Source organism: Camarhynchus parvulus, chromosome 1 (genome assembly GCF_901933205.1).
Source record: "Camarhynchus parvulus chromosome 1, STF_HiC, whole genome shotgun sequence".
NCBI lineage: Eukaryota > Metazoa > Chordata > Aves > Passeriformes > Thraupidae > Camarhynchus > Camarhynchus parvulus.
The window spans coordinates 95,627,505-95,639,826 of record NC_044571.1 but is presented as its reverse complement, the minus strand read 5'-3'; the positions used below and the strand labels follow the sequence as shown (position 1 = coordinate 95,639,826).

General features: G+C 45.3%; 1 protein-coding gene across 7 annotated transcripts in view; it reads left to right on the top strand.

Annotated features, from left to right (window-relative positions):
- The first annotated feature begins 2,378 nt into the window (after window positions 1-2,378).
- The window catches only part of PHLDB2 (pleckstrin homology like domain family B member 2), a 66,546-nt gene continuing 56,602 nt past the window's right edge, over window positions 2,379-12,322 (top strand). For 5 of the 7 annotated variants that reach the window (XM_030959768.1, XM_030959607.1, XM_030959846.1 and 2 more), the window contains exon 1: window positions 2,745-2,798. The gene's annotated coding sequence lies outside the window, so the exon portion shown is untranslated. The other 2 variants (XM_030959514.1, XM_030959425.1) reach the window with 2 other exon arrangements.

Genomic DNA, 12,322 nt, shown 5'->3' with positions numbered 1-12,322 from the left:
AGGGACCAGGTAATGCAGAGGTTGTGACTGTGGGTGCCTGCTCAGAGATTACTTCAGTTCTGAAGCAGCTGAAGTGATTTCACCTGTCTTACAAAAGCATGGCATTGAAGGATGGTAACAAAATGGCATTTTGTTACCATTTCCAGTGATCCTGATTAAAACATGCTTTTTGTAAACATTTCCATATTAGATTTCTACTTATGGATCACCATGGAAACCAAACTTTTATCAGGCACGCTTGCATACTGAAGGGTGGAGAATTTTAAAAGCCTCTGTGATATGCAGTACTATTGATGTTGGAGTACAATTGCCATGAAAACTGTTAATGCTAGCTAGGTGGACTGTTGAACCCATCTATGACTCGTAGCTCTCATGCAAGTTTTCATATACTTTTTCCTGACATTTTTTTTTAAATAGTAGCATTGCTTCTTTTGCTCCAACAAGAGTTTTCAGCTCTTTAGTTTATGGAGGTTCTCTTGTTTCCTAATTTTTAAGTATTTTCTACTAATAAAATGTAAGATGGAGTTTTTGTTGTTGTTTTATATTGCCAGACTCTTGCCTGTTAAACATTACAACTTACCAAGTTATTTCAGAACCTTAGCTATGGCTGAGTACTTATTATTTTGAGTACTTATTATTATTTTAGAAATAAGTCCTATTCTGTATTTGTATTTCTTTTGCTGAAAAGAAACAGATTACACTGATTTAGACAAAGTTTTCACAGCATACAGGTAGCAGGGGAAACATATGGTCTGCCTTACCCAGCTTTGCTGCCTCTACACCTACTGGGTAGGAACTAAGGGAAGGAATATTTCAGCTGACATATCACAAGTCCTTCAGAGCAACAGTTTGACCACAAGAGCAAAGTTGTTCCACACTTCTAGGCTTCACGTTCCCTAGGGAGATTTTTGCCAACTATTACTTACAGTTTTTCCCACTTAAAAGGAAAAGGAAGATCACGTGAGATGATGGGAAGGCTGGCTGCTTTTGGTTCTGGCTGTGGCAGGATTAAAAACAATTTTCAGTTCTACCAACTGCGAGCATGCCTGTAACTCTGCATTTATTACACACATTTGCCTCTGTTTTTTCAGTGCCTTGCTTGCTCAGTGAACAAAACAGAAGAGCCAGGATCAATGCTAGTGGAAAATGAAACACTGGGATGTTTGTAGAGTCATCACAGAAGAGACCACCTAGGTTCTGGCCTTTTAGAGTAATTAGTCTCAATGCTTGTCTTTTTATAGTAAACCAGAGTAGACACTAGGACAGTCAAGGGCATCTTTTTTTAAATATTCTTTAGTATTGTGGGTATCACTATATAGATTTCAGGTACTAATGAGTTATTACCAAGTTTATATTGTAGTAAAGTTGTGGTTCTAGCCAAGTAAAAAATCCCCTGGAATACATAAGGCAGGAAGTGTATCGCAGCAAACTCCGTTTGCTCGTGGTACACGGGAACAGGCAGCAGCCGCAGCAGTGGCTTACCTGGCTGAGTGCTGGGTGAGCTTTGACCCATCCCGCAGGGCCCCTGCACAGCAGGTAAGTGCTGCTATTCCCGAATTCCCTCTTTGGGAAACAAATGGGGAAAAGTAAAGTGACGAGGCCACACAGCACGAAACAAGATCTCTATGCAGGATATTCTGGCTCACTGCCCTGAGTCCTCCAGGCTGCCTCGCATCTCTCACCGCCGGGGTTTCCTTACCAAGCCTGACACTGCATAGGCGCTCGGAAAGCAAAGCTTGGTTATACGCCCTGGGCTGCCAGCACCCAGCGATCCGGGGCGAGGGACGACCCTTCCCCGGAGGCTTTATCCCCTTTTCTTTCCCCTTTGTAACAGGTCCAAGCCCGCAGGATGCTGCCTCTGTCACTGAGCAGCCCTGAAGGGTCCTGGCACCTCCAGCCGCTTGCCGAACACGCGACGGGCCAGACGCGCTGCTCTTGCAAACACTTTTTGCAGAGCTGGTGCTGGTTTGTAGGATTGCTCTGGTGTGAAAATCCCTCCAGCAAGGACCGGCCGGTCTCACCAGCCCTTTCCCTGCTTTGGAAACAGCAAAGAGCCGATGGTGGCAGCTGCATCCTTCAGTGATGCATGGGGACTGGACGGGGGTCTTTTGGGAGCCCTGTGTGTGTGTATACACACGAGGCTGTCTGTGTATTACACATATGCTTTCATGGGTGTGTTTTTCTCAGGTAAGAGAAAATCTTCAATTTCAGGACCCCTCAGGCAGAGGCAACAGCAGGGTGTGACCCCGGGCTGGGTGAGTGGCAGGGTCGCCCCAGTCAGGGAACGGAGGCAACCTGGCTCCGCTCCGGGATCGGGAGAGCGGAGGGCAGCCCCCTCTGAAACACGGCTTTCCCGGGGATGAGGAGGAGGAGGAAGATGAGGTGGAGGGCAGGCGCAGGTAAAGCGCGCCCCAGGCACGGAAAACGTGGCCCGCGCCCTGCCAGCGCCGCCCTGTTTGCTCAGCTAATCTCGCGGGCAGGAAATTGCCTGGCGACTCATATTTATGGATCGTGAAGAGCTCCACGGCGTTCCCTCCGGGGACATCCCTGCGCCCGTTTCCCGTTCTCGTCCGTCCACCCCCTACTCCGTCCCTTCCCCCCCATCGCGGCTGCCCTTTGCCCGCCCCGCTCCCGCGACCCTGGCCTGAGGGGAGCGAACCATTCAGCCCGCGGGGGTGCCCCGGCCCCGCCGGGGGCGGGCGCTGCGGCAGGGGGCGGCTCCCGGGGGCGGCGGCGCTCCTGCAGCCGGGCGGGCGGCGGAGATCGGGATGCGTGGGGAGCCGCGTCGGGAGGCGGCGGTGAGTGCTGGGGAAGCGCTGTCCCGCGGGGTGGGTGACGCCCTCTCGGGCCGCCAGGATGGAAAGAGGCGGCGGGGCCCCGCGGAGATGGGTAGAGGGTCCCTCTCGGGTACGCAGAGCCTGGGCTGACGCCGGCTCAGCTGCTTGCAGCCGTCTCCGTTTTTTGGGCTACTTTTAAGGGAGTTTGTGCCACCATCACCCCCATCCACTCCCCCGCCTCCCGTTCCTTCGCACGTCTGACGGGTGAGGGCGGTGGAGTCCCCCCTTGCCGCCCGGCTCTGCAGGGACCCCGCAGCTGATAGGGCTCCCTTCCTCCCTATCCCTTTCGTTGTCAGACGCTTCTCCCTCTTTGTCCGGGTGTTTCCCCCGGTTCTGCCGCGTCCCCGCTGGCGAACAAAGCCTCTGCTCCGGGGGCGCTGGGGACATCCGTCCGAGGTCCGAGGAAGCAAGGGAGGAACGGCGGGGCTTGGCTTTGCTTGGTTTGGTTTTCCATCGTAAATAATCTACCTGGTGGAGGGGAAGACGTGGGACAAGGCTCTTTGTCCGCGATCCTTTGTTCGGCTGGTGCCTTATAAAGGCTCCTGCGGCTGTGCGAGGGCTGCCGTGCCGGCGGGGATGGGTTCCCGGCGCTGAGCCGGCGATGGACGCCGTCTCGGCATCGCTGGAGTTTAGCGATAGGAACCCGGCGTTACGGCGGATCGGCTTGCGGACGGAAATCGGGGGTTTGGGCTCCATCTCCCCTGACAGATTCAGAGCTCCCAAGTTCCCCCTCGTGTAGCCCTGTCAGCAGCCGGGTGGGATTCGGCGGCGCCCGGAGCCCCGCGCTCGGTGGTGAGTTCAGCTTGGAGATCAGAGCTTTTCTTGGGAAGATGTCTGCCCACGATCAGACGGAGCAGCGGGCTGAAAACTACGGTCCCCGCTCCTTCTCCTGCCCCAAAGCTGCCGGAGGAATTTACCCATGTCCAGAAGTGTAAATAGACTATCTGCGCTTACATAAAGACTCAAGAGATGGCTTTCTGCTCCTGCCACTGAGTGCTTTCTTGATCTCACACACATGGCTTTTGTCACCAGTTCCTTTTTCCCCCAAGTGCTTATCTTGTCAACCTGTCATCTTGTCTCTGTGCCTTGACTCTGCACGTGCCCGAATCCTCTGTGTCTGCATCTTCAGGGCATCTGAGTGAACATGTTGCCGGTCAGAACATGGAGAATATTTCATTTTTGTGCCACACCTTCACTCTCTTTTGGAGGAAGAGGGACACAAGAGCAACCTTTTTTGCAGATTTTCATGTTTAGTGAACTTTCTAGTTTTTGCATTCTCCATATTCTTGTGGATAATGTCCTCAAAAATAAGTTATTAACATGGGAAAGGATCAGAGATAGGAGGAAGTAAGGCATGATAGAATGGAAATGCAAAGGGTGAGGAGGATGGGCTTGCTTTCCCACAGTAGAAGGAAGCAGTGTAGTAAAGAAAGGAGTTTAAGTGATGAGAAGATGGGAGAGCTCACTGAGATAAGTTAAATGAAGAAGGAGGGTTAACTTATCTCAGGAAGCTGCCTTTGCTGTCATGGGGAGGGGTAGTCTGGACTAAGCAGGTTACAGAAAAGGAGATACTTTTAGGGCTGTCAAGTAGTGACATCCTACCCTTTCTATATTGTTCATTTTACACGGTTCCTTTAATACATCAGTAATTTATTCTGCTTCCATTTTGACAAATGCTAAATCAACTCATTAGTGTGTCTCTTTTTACTGAGGAAATGGAAATCTTTGCCCTCAGCCAGGGCAGGAAGAGTGGCCATTTTTTTTTTCATATCAGTTACTGTCTATGCTTATCAGATGCTATTATCAACCATATCCTTGGAAGTAGTCAAAGGCATCATTTGACTATTGTTGTGAAGCAACAAAGCCCATAATGAATAAATTTAAAGTATTTTGGGTTTAGATAGGAAGTGGAGATTGGGTGAGGTAAAGGTAGCTGATCCATCTTGAGGCTGGAATTGGATAAGAAGGACGAAAGATGTTTAAATGGGAAGATCTTTTTTGTCTTTTCCACTTGAAGATCCAGAGAAAAGCTGAATTAATCAAAGTAGTTATGGGCAAGTGCTGGTGATTGTTAATAAAGAGATTAATGCTGTATTCACTGTGTATTATTTCTATTTTAATTTGTTAAAATGAATGGTTAAATCTGGTATGTAATAACTGCCAGCAAGGCAAACAGTGTTTCCCACTGAATTAAACAAGCAGCTATAAAATTATGTTCTGGGTGTTTTGAGCAGGTGCTGTTCATTTAGGATTTGTTTTAGACTGGTGGAGCACATCCAAGACGCCACAGAAATCCAAGGGGATTTTTCCCCCGTAGAAGAAGGTCCTCCAGAGTCTACAGTGTAGAGTGAACTGCATAAATATGACCAAGATTGAGGGTTTTTTCCTTGCTCGGGTCTTGTGCAGGTGGAGTCAGTTTTTAAGTGAACCACTTCAACTTCCTTTGTTATAGTAAATAGTGTAACTGCAGATGTAGCACCTCTGTGCCTCACCTGAGGGAGCACAGTCCTGGGACCGGCTGATAAATACTGCCCCCTGTTAGCACAGGCAGACTCATGGCTTGGCAGCACAGCAGCCACAGCGGGTGCCATTCGAGCTGTCACTGCCATGGTGGGGTTTGCCAAGCATGTGTGATGAGAAGCATTTAGTCAGGGGGCATGCTTGCTGCCCTGAGACTGCTGGGAAATGAAGAAGGATTAAAGAGCTAGAGGGGACATTTGAAAATATGGGGCAAACATCCCGGGAAGGAGACAAATTGAGGAGAAAAGGATGAGCAAAACAGGAGAGACAGAAGCTGTCAGAGTAAGTGGGCACTGGAGAGAACTGATTAACGGAAGGAAGTGACGGGCACAAAGTGGCAGTGAAAAAAATCAGCACAGAGGAAAGCAGAGAGAGAGCACAGAGAAAGCAACGGGCAAAGGTTGCCTGAGAGTGGGAAAATGCAATAGATAGGGGAAAAATGCAATAGATGGGAGAAAAATGGTAAGGACATGGAAGAAGAAAGAAGAGTAAGAATGGATGAAGCTGTTCTGATTAGTTTTTCTATCTGCTTAGATTTTCTGGGCCTTACCTACCTGTTCTTATTGTATTTGTCAGGGGTGCCCTAGGGTCAAGTTTGTCATGTCAAGTAGGGTGGGAACAGAGAAACTTCCCTTTAAGGTCTTTCTGCTCTTGTACAGACAGAATTTCTGCTCCTGCATGATATGAATTTGGATACATAATTGTTTTGCACTCAATACCCTTCCTGAAATTTTAGATGAAGAAAGTCTGTATTTATTGAGCTTCAGGAATGAGAAATATTGGTCTAGAGTATTTAAATGTATTTATTTGTACACCAGCTATGTTGTTTGGTTTGGGTTTTCTTAGTCTGCACAGTAAGCAGTCACAGCCCACCAGCAGAGCTTTTGATTTGCCATCTCTGTGTGAAACTTTAAAGTTTCAGGTTGCAAATCTTTTGAGCATACTCAACTTTTCAATAGCAAAGGAGTTTATGAAATAGCATCAGAATGATACCAGGGAGCTTGTCACTACTGTCATGAGATGATACACTCATTGGGTCAGATAACTGACTCCGGAATTTAACTACAAGAAAGGTAGTACCAAAATAGAAAAGATGAGTATGGCTGGAGTTTGGCTTGTCCTCTGTCAACCCTGTCTTTCTGCATGATGAAAGGAGTTCAGTTTTAACAGAAATCTCTTTTAGTATGTTTCTACCTGTCTGGGGCTTTTGTTCCAGCAGAAAAGGATTAACCCTCCTTCTTCCTTTAACTTATCTCAGTGAGCTATTCCAGGTGAAACGGTGGTTAGTGTGACTCTTAAGGTAAGGAGGGGCAGTGATGTCTACTAAAGTAATGCTGTTTGAGTGGGTGGTCTAATATCTTGTCTTACCAAATGCATGGGAATTAGTTTAGATTCATTGAAATCAGTGCTTTGACAGTTTCATTTTCAGGTAAGAGTAGCTATGTTATGGCACAAAAGTTAGAAAGCTTCAGCATTTTCCCCAGCATTTTTATTTGTGTCTCATGTCAATGGCTCTACCCTCAGTTTGTAGTCACCCAGCCTAATGTTTACATGGTAATGAATGTTTTCATTTTTGATGCACATTTAAAATTGTCAGCTGTTGTGACCTGATTAAAATGATTATGTCCATCTATTGGAAAGAGCAATTGATGGGCAATGCCTGCAGCATCAATCAGTATCAAATAGGAGAGAAACATGTTATAACAGTAAGACAGGGTAATTAAAAATGTCATATTTAAGTGCAATTTTTGGAGTAGTCATGTGGGTTGTTACAGTAAAATATATGTGGTTTATGAGTGTGATAATGTTACTCAGGGTGTTTTCTGTTGCACTATTTTATTTCTTCTCCAGTATCAACATGATGATTTCTCAGAGAAAGAGGTAAGCCATAAGAGCGACTTCCTCTGCCACTCCCTTTTCCACATCGGAAACCTGCAGGGTTGCAAGGGAGTGACTTAGTCAAATATGATTCACAGATATTTGATTTTTAATTTTTGAGTGTTGCTGAAGGTGCCAAGCTGTGAGTTTTAGAAACTAAAATAATGCCTGTAAGCAGACCTTATGCTCACTTGCATGCAAAGACCTATGTGTTGCAGGATTTATATCTTGAAAAGACAGGGACTGAACGGATTTCAGGACTATGCTGGTCAGAAATTAGGTGTAGTTTGGGGTCTAGTGTATTATGTTGTGGGGTAGGAGGAGGAGGAAATGAAGAAGGATGTTTATGGCAACCTTTGGATCACAGCCTGGCTGAGTTGTCCAGTTTTTGGCAGAGATAACTTTGCTGTCTCATAAAGATGTGTCCATTCATGGGTACAGAATCTCCACCAAATTATGCAAGTGCCCTTCTGTGAATATATTGTTTTAGTATGACAGTGGGCTTGGGGAAAGGTGGATTTCCACATAACTGTTTCAGAGGTGAACAGTAGATTCCAGTGAGTTTTACTTTGCCATTGAGCCTATCAAGACTTTTGTTTGTAAAATAAGCAGAGTAAATCAGGAATAAAACCAGGTTTGATTTAATCAGGAATAAAACCAGGTTTGATTTAATCGGGAGTAAGTACATTGTCCTCAGATTACACAGGGAAAAGGTAAATGAGCTTGGTGATGGAACAGTCTGTTTATGCACGTAGGCATGCTATACTGTGGGAAAATGAAATCTCCAGATGCTGAAGCCATCAGCACTCATTCACCAAATTTTGTTCAGAGTGTGAAAATTCAAGAGGCTTTCTTGCTTCCAAAACAATATGTCTTTTATTGGAATAGTTGAAACAGACCCTAATCATTTGAAGATCTTGTGGCAGAACAAATGAAACTCTAATGATGTGCAGGCGGTGCCAGTGATGGCTTTTGTCCTCACCCTCCTTCAGCTGGGGTTTCATCTGTTTTCCAAGAGTGGCAATACACTGCTGTAGGAGTTTCTGAATAGAAATGTCAGAGATAGTAGAAGTGCCAAGAGCTGTAGGGAGACACTTTTAATGCTCAGCGAGAAACTGAAAATGAAAAAACAATGAAGAGCAAAAAAGCCTTAAAAGATAGATGGCCAAGTTTGAGAGTTTTGTTTAAAACTGTTTATTATCAGTCAGAGAAGGGCCTTGATGATGGCTAAGGCACTGCAACCCTCTTGATTGGTAACATAAGAGCAAAGTGGGTGCCAGAGCAGACTCTGCTAAAGGGAGGTAGGTAGCCCCGGCAGAAGTAAAGAATAGGTGAGAAGCTTATGTGCTGGGAAAACTTCTCCCTAAATCTATGGATGAAATGCTGGGAAGTGCTGTGTACACAGGTAGTGTACTTGTGGCTTGGTTGAACTGCAGCTTTTGGCTCCTACAATAAAGTGTCCTGGTTTTTGCTGGGGTACAGTTCATTTCTTCCTGCTAGCTGCTACAGCATTGGGTTTTGGATTTAGTATGAGAATAATGTTGATAGCACACCGGTGTTTTCAGTTGTTGCTATGTAGTGTTTCTGTTGAGTCAACGACTGTTCACCTTCTTATGCCACACCAGTGAGGAGGCTGAGGGGGCATGGGAAGTTCAAAGGGGACATAGCTGGGACAGCTGGCCCAAGGGACATCCCACATCCTATGGCATCATAATCAGCATATAAAGCTGGGACAAGAAGGGTTTCCTAGGAGTTTAGTTCCTTATTTTGCTTTGTTTTGTACATGACTTTTTCTTTATCTATCAAACTGTCATTATTTTAATACATGTTTTCACTCTTTTATGATTCTCTCCCCCATCCTGGGTGGGTATTAGCAAGCAGCTGCAGGGTCTGAGTTGCCAGCTGGGCTTAAACCACTGCACAAGGGAAAGGAGTTCTTACTGTAAAGCCACCCAGTGTTATAATATCTTAAAATTGGAATCCTCTGTTTGACTCTCTGCTTGAGTTGTGAATCACTGTTTCTTCTGGTTGTTATTGAAACAAAACTTAATTTGGCCTGGGCACTGTAGAGATGAAACATGATTGGTAATGCTGTATACATTCACTTCAGATGACTTTGTAAATCCCAGATGAAATAATTTTGCTTCTTCCCAGACAAGGCAGAGTGTGGCATGTGCTCTGTAACAAGAGTCAGCCTTGCTGGAGGTCCTGCATAACCTCCTCGAAAAGAATATGATTTCATGAGAGCAGATATACTGTGGATTTTGAGGTGTTTGTTACATTAGCTCATTAATTCACTCATTGTTTCTTGGTTTTGCTCACAGTGGAAAGTTTTTAAAAAAGTTCTTTTCCCCTTCAAATCCAATTATTACTAAGTGATGACTTCTCTGATCTCTCATCGTCTAGGAAAGGAGATGTGTTAAAAAATACAGGTGTTAGAATGGTAGGTGCTGCTGCCTAACTCTTGTTCCCAACAAACCTCTCCTGTCAAAAAGCAGGCTGAGTTAACATTCAGGCAATGCAGTCAAACCTCCACTCAACACTCACTGCAACTGGCTCAGCAACAGAGGCAAGAAAGGCTCTTTTGCAAGGTTTTATTCCAGCAGAGTAATACAGTCGCTGAAGGGAAATCCAACGGGAAAGAGAGCGAACCACATGGAGTAGGCAGCTTATCACGAGGAAGGGGTGGGGGGCAGAGCTAAGGGCTGGGCAGAGGGGACTGACTGGCCTCCAGGGGAAGGAGGATGGCCACCAGGGATGCCAAGCCAGTCAGGGGACAGGGGAAGGAGAAACCAGAGAAAGTTGTAACACAAAAGGTCCATTTGGGAGTCTGTTTTTCTCCTGCAGGAGGACTAACTCTTAAGGTGAGTAGTTACTGATGTTTCTAGGGCTGAGGGCTTGGGGATTGACCAAGGGGAGAGTTTGTGGGATGCTACAATGTGTGATGAGTTCTCAAACATGAAATGAAACCATATAAATATTTAACCTTAAAAAAGGTTATTAAAAATCCAAGTATTCACCAAACTGAATAAAAGATTTAACTTTTAATTGCCTAGAAACCCTTCCCTTTGAGATGTGCTCTCCTTAATCAGCATATAAAGCTGGGAGAGTTTGTCACATTGATTAAGTGGTAGCTGTCATCTCACAAGATAGGAAGGATGAGGTTTTTGGTGGTCTTTACCATAAATCACGGGACATAAACCAGAGACATGGGAAATGCAATGAATCTTCCTGTTTTTTAACCAACCCTTTGTTCTGTCTTCTAATTCCAAGTTTTCTCTGTTTTGTTTTTCTGTTCAATGATACGGTGACATCTTTGTTGCAGACATCTGTGAAATGTTGAGTGTCACTAGTTTTCTGTGTTAAGTTGAACATGGCCTGAAAAATTAAATTTTTGGTTCTTTTCTGGGGACCTCTGGGCACAAAATGCAGTATTTTTAATAGAGATAACACAAGCAATATGCCAAGGTGTCAACATAGTGGCAATATTTACTGGATTTGTGTCATGATCCTTCAGTGTTTGGTCTGCAGACAAGTGGGAGAGCCACTGTCACCTCTTGCTGGGGTCAGCTGCCTGTGGCTGCAGCTGTGCTTGGGGTCCAGGGGCAGTCCCCAGCCCCGCTCCAGCAAAGCTGGGTGCCTGGGATGCTGTGCAGGCTTTGAGTTGGGAGGATCTGTGGCAAGCTGGAAGGAGCTAGCAAAGGGGTCTGTCAATGGATTGGAAGACAAATGAGGTAAAAATGATGGTAAATGTCTCATGTCAATAAAATAACCTTCTGAGGATGAAAATTGGGTTGAAAAGCTCTCTGCTGTCCAGGTTCTTCCCCATCAGCTGCTCTGGAGAATTTCAGTCCTGTTGTGCTGGAAAGCCTGGACATGTGGGTGAGTCCCTTCAGGAGCTGCAGTGCTCTGGGGGGCCTTCCTGTTCTCTGGTTCCTTGGACAGTAGTGCCATTTTCAGGGAACAGTGGATTATGTGATATTAAAGGAACCTGCATCTTGCTGTGAGGGGCAGAATATGCACAGTGGGGTTAAAACTTTCCTTAGGACTGAGAAATGACCTCTACAGAGAAATAAAAAGCACTGCAAAGCAAGGCCAGCACAGGGGGATCCCTGGGTGAACAGAGGGAAAGGTCTGGCCTCCCTTGGGGGAGCAGCTTGTGGGGAGCAGGAGAGGCAAAAGCCAGAGGTCAGAGAGAAGGAGCCTCCCTCCGCAAAGATCAGCAGCCAGCTCCCTTCTCCCAGGCCTGTCCTCCCAAGAGTATAACATGAAAAAGCATAGCACAGAAAGTCTGTGCACCACAGACCTGAAGTCTTGGGGCTGTGATGACTGCAGTTAATTAAATAGGTGGCTTGTCTCTAGACAGCCCAGACATCTGTCTCCATTCTTTACTTGTTTTTCTGACATGTTTCTATTTGCTTGTCCAGAGCTAAGCCCAGAGGACCTACAGATGGTCATCATTAATTTTGTCACTTGATGCAATTAAAAATTTTTTTTCCTCGGCCTTTTAAAAACAGATGTGTATAAAAAATAAATAAATCTGTTAATAAAGCAACTCACTAGAGGTCTTCTATTTGGATTTAGATTTAATTTTAGCTTTTAGTGGCTGGGATTCAATTTTGGCATTTCTTTAAACCAAATCTCTCTTGTAGCCATATCAATTTTTAAATTTGATCTTAAATAAACTTTCAAGTTTCCCTTTGCATTCATAGTCTGGCTTCTTTGGAAACTCAAAAATCACTACATACCAACACATTTTCTTTGTTTTGGATCACATACCTGGTTTTGTATAGGTTTATTCATGATTGCAGGATGCTGGTGTTGCGTGGGCTGAACTTGGTCTATGAGCTTTCCAAATAAAGTCTTCAGCAGCAAAGTGAAACCTTGTTAGTGATTTCTTAAGGAAGCCACAGGATTACAGACAAAACTCAGGAGGTGTGTCTAGTAACTGCCTGTACAGAGTCAGGATCATAGATAATGGCTTGTTATGAAAAGTAATTATATATACTTTTAAAAGGATGAACCAGCTGCAGACAGGTTTTGGCACTTGTTTTTTCACAGTCACCATATTAAATGTGGAGTGTCCT